The sequence below is a fragment of the Gavialis gangeticus genome, unplaced genomic scaffold (assembly GCF_001723915.1).
Source record: "Gavialis gangeticus isolate Ggan-Ray unplaced genomic scaffold, GavGan_comp1, whole genome shotgun sequence".
NCBI classification, from domain to species: domain Eukaryota; kingdom Metazoa; phylum Chordata; order Crocodylia; family Gavialidae; genus Gavialis; species Gavialis gangeticus.
Genome location: NW_017729022.1, coordinates 68689257 through 68698207, shown reverse-complemented (window position 1 = coordinate 68698207; position 8951 = coordinate 68689257). Strand labels below are relative to the sequence as shown.

The window sequence follows — 8951 nt, the reverse complement described above, 5'->3', positions numbered from 1 at the left end:
CCTACTACCTACACAGACAGTGGAAGGGGGGTGCTACTGGGGCTTATCTGCCACAAACGCCAGGGCAGCCCAGCCACAGGCTGCTGCAGCAGGTAGGGAGGGGTGCACACACTCAGATACCCTGCAGAGCCAGGATCACAGCCGGCAGGTAAGTTTCTTTCACTCTACTTTCTTTATGACTGCCTGGGCTTGGGGGGGTGGGGCAGATTGAGACCCCCCCAACAGTGCAGGAGGGAGTGGGGCAGGTGAAGGGGTGAATCATGCACTGTGGGGATTGTGCACAGAGGCTCAGCATGGGGGAGCCAAGCAGGGGGCACATGGTGATCTTTGCATGGGGCAAGAGTGGCTGCAGCTGCAGGTTGGGTTCTGCTCCCTGCCTACGCACCTCGCTGCTGCTACTTCAAAAGCAGCGTGGCGCAGCGTGGCACAGCACCATGTGTGTTTTTGCCACTGGATGGGCCGGGCAATGAGGTGGGCCAGACCCAGCACCACCACTGCCCACCTGCACAGCCTTCCCCCCCACCCTCCCCAGGAACAGCCTGGCACTGCCAAGGCCCCAGCCCACAGTGGCAGCCCCCTCTGCCCCATCCATATCTAGGGGCACGTTCCCCCCCTGCATGCCTCCTGGGACATGTGCAGCAGCTGGAGCTGCCACCCTTCCCCACACCCCCTGGATGAGCCGTGACTCTGTCCTGCACCCTGCCCCGCCCCAGCTGTCCAGGGCCTGGTGGGGCAGGAGTGGGGATACCGGGGGCTCCATCCCCTCCAGCTGTTTGGGCCCTCCTGGACAGTGTGGGGCTGGGGAGCTGTGGATTCATTCATGCACCAGTGCCAGGCAATGATCCCAGGCATGGGGGAAGGGGTGGTTGTGTAGGCACAGTGGACCCTGGCCCCGATCCTGATCCTGGGCCCAGCTCTGCTTCACTCCCTCCTGATCCCTGATGAGTCCCAGCCCCAGCCCCAGCCCCATTCCCTCTCCCCTCCCCTGCTCTTCCTTCACATGCTTTTCCACCTGGAGGGGCATGTGCATGCATGCACATGCACGCTCAGCACCCCCTCCCAGAAAATTCTCCCTCCACCTATACATGGATATTTAGGTGTCTAAACACCTTTAAAGTTTAAATTTGGGCCAAAACTCTGGGGGTTGGTTTGGTTTTCCTGTTTATAGGGCTGTGCAAAACACCACCGTTTTGTTTTGACTTCTGTTTTGCCATTTCAAAGGGACAGAGTTTCATTTCACTGTTTTGAAGCACTGTTCTGTTTTGTTTCATCGAAACTGTTTCGCTGTTTCAACGTGTTTCAATGTTTCGCCCATAGGCTATAATGGGGAATCACAAAAATGCCTATAATTTTGACATTTCTTGCTTCTCCGCAGCCGGTGAGTGTGGAGTTTAAAAAAAAAAGGCCCTGCACTCACTGGCTCTGGAAGCCAGAATTGGGGCCTCTGAGGGCTTGTGGCAGAGCCCCCCTATGCAGTGGGGGACAGTGGGGATAACCCCCCTGCCCAACACCTGCACACCATCGCACAGGTGCAACATGGCTTGGCAGGGTACCACATGCTGTCCTGGAGCTGGGGTGGATCCACCTGTCAGCCGGAGCTCCCGGTTTGATTCCCCAGTTCTCTGATCATTCCACAAGCTCTTCCTGGGGGGGTGTGGCCCCCAGATCTGTGCATGGGGTTTCAGCAGGCTGCTGCTGCCAGCTGGGGAAATAGCCCAAAGCTACCATCGTCCCCAGCTGGCAGATGCAGCCTGCTGTCATCCCACATCATCCGGGGGCCTGCACACCCCAGGAAGAGCTGGGGGAAAGATTGGGGAGCTGGGGAATTGAACCTGAAACTGGGGGACCTGAACATTCCCCCAGCTCCTGGTTCAATTCCCCAGCTCTCTGATCATTCCCCCAGCTCTTCCCAGGGGGCATGGGCCCCCAGGTCTGCACACTGGGTTTCAGCAGGCTGCTGCTGCAGGTTGAGGCCCGCCATAGCACCTCAGTCTTCCCAGCACTCAGTGCAGCCTGTACTAAGAGGCTGCCACTGGCCCCAGCCTGCAACAGTAGCCTGCTGAAACCCCACATGGAGATCGGGGGCCCATGCCCCCCCAGGAAGAGCTGGGGGAATGATCAGAGAGCTGAGGGAAGTGAACCAGGAGCTGGGGAATCAAATCTTAGTTTCTGTTTAGCTGCAAGCAAGCCCGGCTTCGAAACTTGAAACTTTTGAAACATTTCAAGTGCCCTTGTTTCATTTTGAAGCCGTTTCAAAGTCTTTCATTTAATTTCAATTTCTCTGTTTCAAGCTCAAAATGTGTTGAAACAGCTTGGAAACAAAATGCCCATCGAAACTTCGCACAGCCTTACTGTTTAACATTTTGTTAATAACTCTCAATATCTTACAAGGCCAAAGTTTAGGAAAGGAAAGTCCTGGGTCTCTGCAACTGCATGCCTATAATTTCACAGGCAGTTACTGCAAATGCAGAAGCAAGTGGTATACATACAAGGTCTAATTCCTGTGAAGGAAGATAATCAGGTTGTGGCTAGGATTGTAATATCTGCAGTTACAAAAGTAGGCACACAATTGGCTTGTGTTTTGATAGACCTCTCTCCTTTTCAGGTTAAATTCCTCCTGTAAGCTCTCAGGTGTGCAAAATGGTTAACACATTATGGATGAGGCCAAGACTAGTCAGGATCTTCAAGTTTGTGGAATCACAAATTTTTTTTCATAATGTAAACCCACAAATGCAGAAAAGGAGGCTGAAATTTCAGTAAGTTCCAGAAGATATCCAAGGCATGGAGTGCTTCTTCTGCTGTTCTTTGAGAAAATTAATATTAATCAGAATAGAAAAACATAGGAGCACAGGACTAGAAGGGGCCCCATGGGCCATCAACTCCAGTCCATGCTTACTGGCATTCATTAACAGAAGGCATCCTCAAAATCCCTTTGAAGCCTTCACCCATAACTACAAAGAACAATAACCAAAACACCTAGAGCACCCAATAACTTGCCATGGGTTAAGGGAGAGGAGAGGATGGTAGTGCCAGTGTCCTGTTACTGCAATGACAGGGATGTATTTGCTTAATATATGGTCAGAAGATCCTAAGAAAAGGACTAGGCTCCACACTACAGAAGAAGACAAAACTCTAACTGCCTGGGTCTTGGCCATACCTCTAATGCTACCCTTGAAAACCACAAGGTTAAAGTTTGCAAAATGAGAACAGTCTGAGGAAATGACAAAGGGGTGCATGGAAGGAACTTGCGCCAGCATTGCAAGTTAATTTCTTTATCCCCCTTATTACATATTTGAGAGACTCTCTCTATCATAATATTTCTCTCTAGGCTCAGGTCTGCTAGGGTAAAGCCTCAGGAAGGAAACAGGGCCTTGCTAATTCAAAGAAAGCTGAGGAGGAGGGACAAGGAGGCAGCTGCCCTTTGTGCCCCCCACCCCTCAGCACAGATTGGCAGAGAGACCACAGCAGGGGGAGAAGGGACAAGGGGGTAGCTGCCATCTTGTCTGCCATCCTTCATGCCATCCCACCAGCTGGCTCCTTCCCCTCCCAACAGCGAGGACCACTGACTCCCATTGGGAAGCCAGCATTTTATTTTTATTAAGTTTTTTGTTGTTGTTGATTTTTGTGGATTTCACAGACAATCCCAGATGTTGTAGTTTCTGTGAAATCTGTGAAACCACAAATTAAGTAGGTCCTTACATATACGTAAGGTGACAGAAGAAAAGGAAAAATCACATATGGAGGACATGGCAGTGTTTTCCCTTGTGTATTGTGAAGTTTCTTGACTAGCCAAGACTGCTGTAAAAGTGAAGGGTTCTAGGGCACAGGTGGCCAACTTGCAGCATGCATGCCATAAGTGGCATGGACAGCCTCTCTTTGTGGCATAAAGAAGATCAGGGAGGAGACAGGCAGCACAGCAGCAGGTAGGGCAAAGAACAGAAAGCAAAGCAGCAGATTGGGCAGGGAGCACAGGGAAGGAAGCAGAAAGCAGAGCAGCTGATTGAGCAAGGAGAACATGGCTGGGAGCAGAAAGGAGACCAGCAGGTCAGGGAAGGGAAGGGGATCAGTGGACCACTTGGGAAGAGTGCTGGGCTAATTTGTGGCATGCCTGCTAAAAAGCTTGGCCCCCACTGTCCTAGGATATAAGTTAGTATTTTGAATATATCATAGTTGATCAAAAAATGCAATAGAAATTTAAAAAAGAATAGAACCAATTGCTCATTAAAAGGAAGGCTAAAATGGCTGACACACTCGATTTTGATAGTATTCCAAACTCATGAAAAATGGAAAATGTATTTGTGTGGAATGAAGGAAAGAATATTGTTGTAAGTTAAAAATGACAAAGAAAAATGTTTATAAGAAAGAAAAGAAAAATACAAACGTTACATTTTGCCATTTTTTCTTAATTGCTAATGTCTCACCTGCACTAGAAAGTTTTTTCTGTTTTAACTATACTGGTGACACTGGTATAGTTAAATAGGCACATTCCTCCTAGTGCATTATTCCTTTTAAAAAGTGTTCATTTATAGCAGGGGTGGGAAATTATCTGGGCCTAGGGGCCACATAGGGAGTTTTGGTGAGTTGCTGCAAAAGCTCACCAAAACTCTCTATGTGGGATGGGGCTGCAGGTGGGAGGAGAGCAGTGCCCAGGTGTGAGATAGTGGCAAGGCCAGGATCATGGGGCAGGGTCACGGGCCCCTGCCCTGTGGGGGGCATGTGATGGGGGGAGTATATGCGGGGGAGGGGCTGCCTGGGTGCTAGGCCCCGGGAGCTAGCTGAGGGGGAGGGGAGGGGGCAGGGGGCGCAAGCAGCAGAGCTCACCCAGGCAACGTGGTTCATGGTTGCCCCCACAGCTCTTCACATGGGGCTGAGCCCCACCCAGGGCAATCCCTGCTGGAAGCTGTCTGCACCGGCTAGGGCCACTGGCTCTGCCCCATGCAGAGCGCTGCAGGATTTAATTAATTGACGAGTGCCCCCCTGCAGGCCAGATCGAATCAGTTGGTGGGTTGGATTCAGCTCATGGGCTGTATTTTGCCTACACCTACTTTATAGGTATGAAATCTTAGGTTTATTTAGGTTTAGGAAGAAGAGCATGTACTGGTATAAATGTGAGAAGCATATCACTGCATCTATACTACAGCTTGTATCAGTATAACTGTGTTGGGGGGAAAAATCATCTCCCACTCAAAATACTGATAATATTCTTAAGTGTAGCTAGGGACCTACTTCGCGGTTTTGCAGATTTCACAAACACCGTGAAATCTGGGATTGTCCATGAAATCCACAAAATCAACCAGAAAAAATCTGGCTCCCCAGTAGGAGCCAGCAGTCCTCACTGCTGGGAGGGGAAGGTGCCAGCTGGCAGTGTGGCATGAAGGACAGCAGACAAGTTGGTAGTTACTCATCCCTCCCCCTCCTGCCAGAGACTCTCCAATCAGCACTGAGGGGCAGAGTGGCATGAAGGGCAAGCAGCCAGCAAGTTGATCCCTCCTCCCCCCTGAGGCCTCTTAGCCAATCAATGCCATGGCATGGGGTCTCTCTGCCAATAAGCACCAAGGGGCAGGACTGCCACAAAAGGCCCACAGAATTGCCTGTGTACACCACGATCAGGCCGCAAAAAACCTTTTGTCTCACTGTGATTTAAGTAGATCCCTAAGTATAGACCAAAGCTTAGTGCTCATTCATTGTCAATGTGAAAAATCAAAGAATTTGGAAATGCAAGATCCAGATCAGTTGAACTACCCATCTTTCCATGCTGATGAGGATCTGATATGGATTGGGTTGTTTTTTAATCATGTTCATGCTTCTCATCTGTGAATCTAGCCACCAGATCTCGTAAAATATATTTAAAAGCAATTATGTTGCTTGGCTTTAACTTTTTTTTAAATTTAGGTCAACGTAAAAACTGGAAATATTTTATAGATCTAAAAAACTCATCTGAATCTTTACCAATAGGTTGCAACTTGTTAATTTAAAGCACGATAATGGTTTTTTCCTTGTGGTATTACCAGTAAAAGTTAATTATTAAGCTTGCATTTTAATCTTTTTGCTTTCACTTGCTGGTCAAACACAAAAGCAGCAAATTAAGTCACTGTATTTACATGACACCTAGCTAGACTAAGGTAAAACCTCCATAAAGTGCTCCTGTGTAAAACATCTGGGATGCTCAGCTAACATTTTATTTAAATTTTCCCGTTGAATTACTGAAAGTTCAGAAAGGATTGTAGCTAATTATCATTTTAAATCACAAAGGCCAGATTAATGATTGCTCAAATTACACCAATATGGCAATAAAAGTGACAGCTATATAGTTGACTATGCAGTCATCTCTTAAAGCCTGTGATTACTCATTTGCTAATGTAATTGCTGTTAGAAAAACCTGAACTGGCTTACAGAAACTCTAAATTGTAAGCCTTCACTAATAGATAACTAATCATTTCTCCACCTCCTAGTCAAGATCCCTTCATCTCAGTTGCAAAAAAAGGATATTAGCATTAAAGATTAATTTCTCTAGCTCAGTAGCAAATGCTTAGTCAGTGTTGCCAGCTCTCATTACTTTAGTATGACATAATAGGATTCACATGAACCTGAGAGACTATCAGCTTCTTGTTTAAAATAAAAGTAAGCTTCTAGTCCCCATGCTTGCACAGCGAAGCTGAGCAATGCAAGGCTTACAGGCTTGGATCTCAGAAGGCAAAAAAACCCCAAGCCCCAAATGTATTGTTTATAAGACAGTCTCCTGATTTTATGGTAACTGACTCATGAACTTTAAACCTGTGGGGATAACAGTATCACTTACTAATGGGTGTGATGCCTACAACTGCAAGTATCCCAGTGACATTTATGAGCTCAATGCACTGTTACCCTACACCTTGTATAGTCACTTACACTAATGCAAAGTGGTTGTAAAGTGCTGCCATTATGCCAGTAGCATTTTACAACCCCTTTCCACAAGCATAAATGACTGCACAAGAGGCAAAGCAACAGCTCATCAAGCCATAAGGGACAATTCACAGTAATAAGGACAATATGTGTTCATAATATCCGGCCCTTGGTACAAATCATACTTCTATGAATGAAATATGCTGGCAGCTTTGGCTTTGCTGTGTGATAGCACAACAGAGCTGTTGTTGGGCTTTTAGCTGGTCTATTTATATGTTGTGCCTCCTACAAGTCAAATGGCCTCTAACTTCAGCATTCTCAGAAATGTAATCTGTCCTTAAAAAAAAAAAAAAGAAAAAAAAAGTACAAACTTTTTTTCAAACCCTGAATGCTCAAAGCACAAGGAAGGAAGTGTTGTCAAACTTTTTTGTTTAGTTCAGGATGCTCTTTGTTTCAGGAGCAGCCAGTGGCTAAAAGACTTCTGGAGTTCAGTCTTTCGACCCAGGGAAGTCAGTGGGTTTGATAGTAGAAGTAGTACAGGATCGGGACCCTAGTTTGAATTAAAACAGCTCATCTCAGTTGATATGTTCTTCCCATCCTGTGGTATGTGAACAGCTCCCAAAGTAGTAAGAAGTGTACATTCAAAGGTTGCCCTGGAAGGTCCATTTTTCTTTTCCTTTCTTCACACCATGTCTTTCTCTTCCTTCTAGTCAGTAGGAATGGGACTTTTTTTCATAATGTGGTGCCATTCAGAGAAAAGTAAAGAAAAAAAGTGGTTTTTGCATTTTGATCTGAGGTGATCTGGTTTTTAAATTAGCCTGGTCTCTTCTATGTGCGAAGGCAGAGATTCCAAATTCATGGGCCACTTGAATTTCCTGTGCACATATGACTCTTACTCCTAGGTTAACAGATCCCTTGTTCTCAACCAGGGTGCTGTGAAATCCTTTTAAGAGTGCTGGGAGGTGCCACACAAAATCAGCTGTTAGATGGGCAAATACCTACACTATGATTCACAGGACATAAGCCCAGAGATTCCAGATAGGCAGCCATAGTCAGAAACCTTCTGACCTGTTGTGGTCTTCCTGAGCTCTTTACAACAAAAATGCTCTATTATTTTTTCAATATTCAGAAAATGAGTGAAAGCTAAGATCTAGCATTTTCTGAGAGGTGCCTTAAATCTAAAATGTTGAAAACAGTTGTTCTAAGGTAACACAACTGATGCAGAAGGTTATGGCAAAGATTATCCCACAAATCAGGATGAAATCTCATGAAAACTTTGTTGGGAAAGGCAACATATGAACTGAATGAATATATGAAATAAAAGTGAGGACCCAAGCATTGGTTAGCCCATTTCAGAGCAGAAAACCTGTGAAGTCCCCATGTGCACTCAACTCTCTTTAACTAGCTAACAAAGGAATGAATCAGAGCTGCAGGAGATGATTGGGTTTATTTGCAGTGTTTGAGTCTTCCTGTTGTGTCAAAGGCTCTAATTTGGAGAGGAAAGTTTGCTCTGTTATCAGGCCTAAATTCACTCTCAGGCTTTTGGTGAATTGAGAGGCAGTCTCAGATGTGTACAGTTTACTTCAGATCAGGTGATCAGGCAAATCAATCCTTGCAGGGGGATGCGCTTGATTCTGGGACTGAAATCTTGATTCTGGGACTTCGAGCCTGACAAGCTTGGGCGCATCCACACGGGCCCCTGACTGTGCAGTACCCTCCAGAACTGTGCAGTCCCAGCGGCACAGTTATTTTTATACGCCATGTCACCATAGCGACAAGCTACAGTGATGTAGGCACACCCAGTGACTTATAGTCTGCACTAGTTTAGCAGGGTGCAGTTTAGGGTATGTTTATGTTGCATGATCCAGCACTGTCTAGAAATACCTGAGTTATCCTGAACAAGAAGGCCAAGGTATTGAAAGCAGTATAGCTGCATTAGCAGGTGCTCCACCCAGATCAATATACCCTGCTTCTCAGCAGGTCTAATTGTTCAGACCCAGGTCAAGTATCTATACTTGTGCCATGTAGATATAGCCTTAGTGATTGCTACAGGGAAAGGGAGATGAGAA

The 8951-nt window shown here is 46.4% G+C and overlaps 1 protein-coding gene across 1 annotated transcript in view; it reads left to right on the top strand.

The window, feature by feature from the left end:
* Positions 1–8951, top strand: part of RFX4 (regulatory factor X4) — a 152115-nt gene that overhangs the window by 123877 nt on the left and 19287 nt on the right. The window lies entirely within an intron of this gene.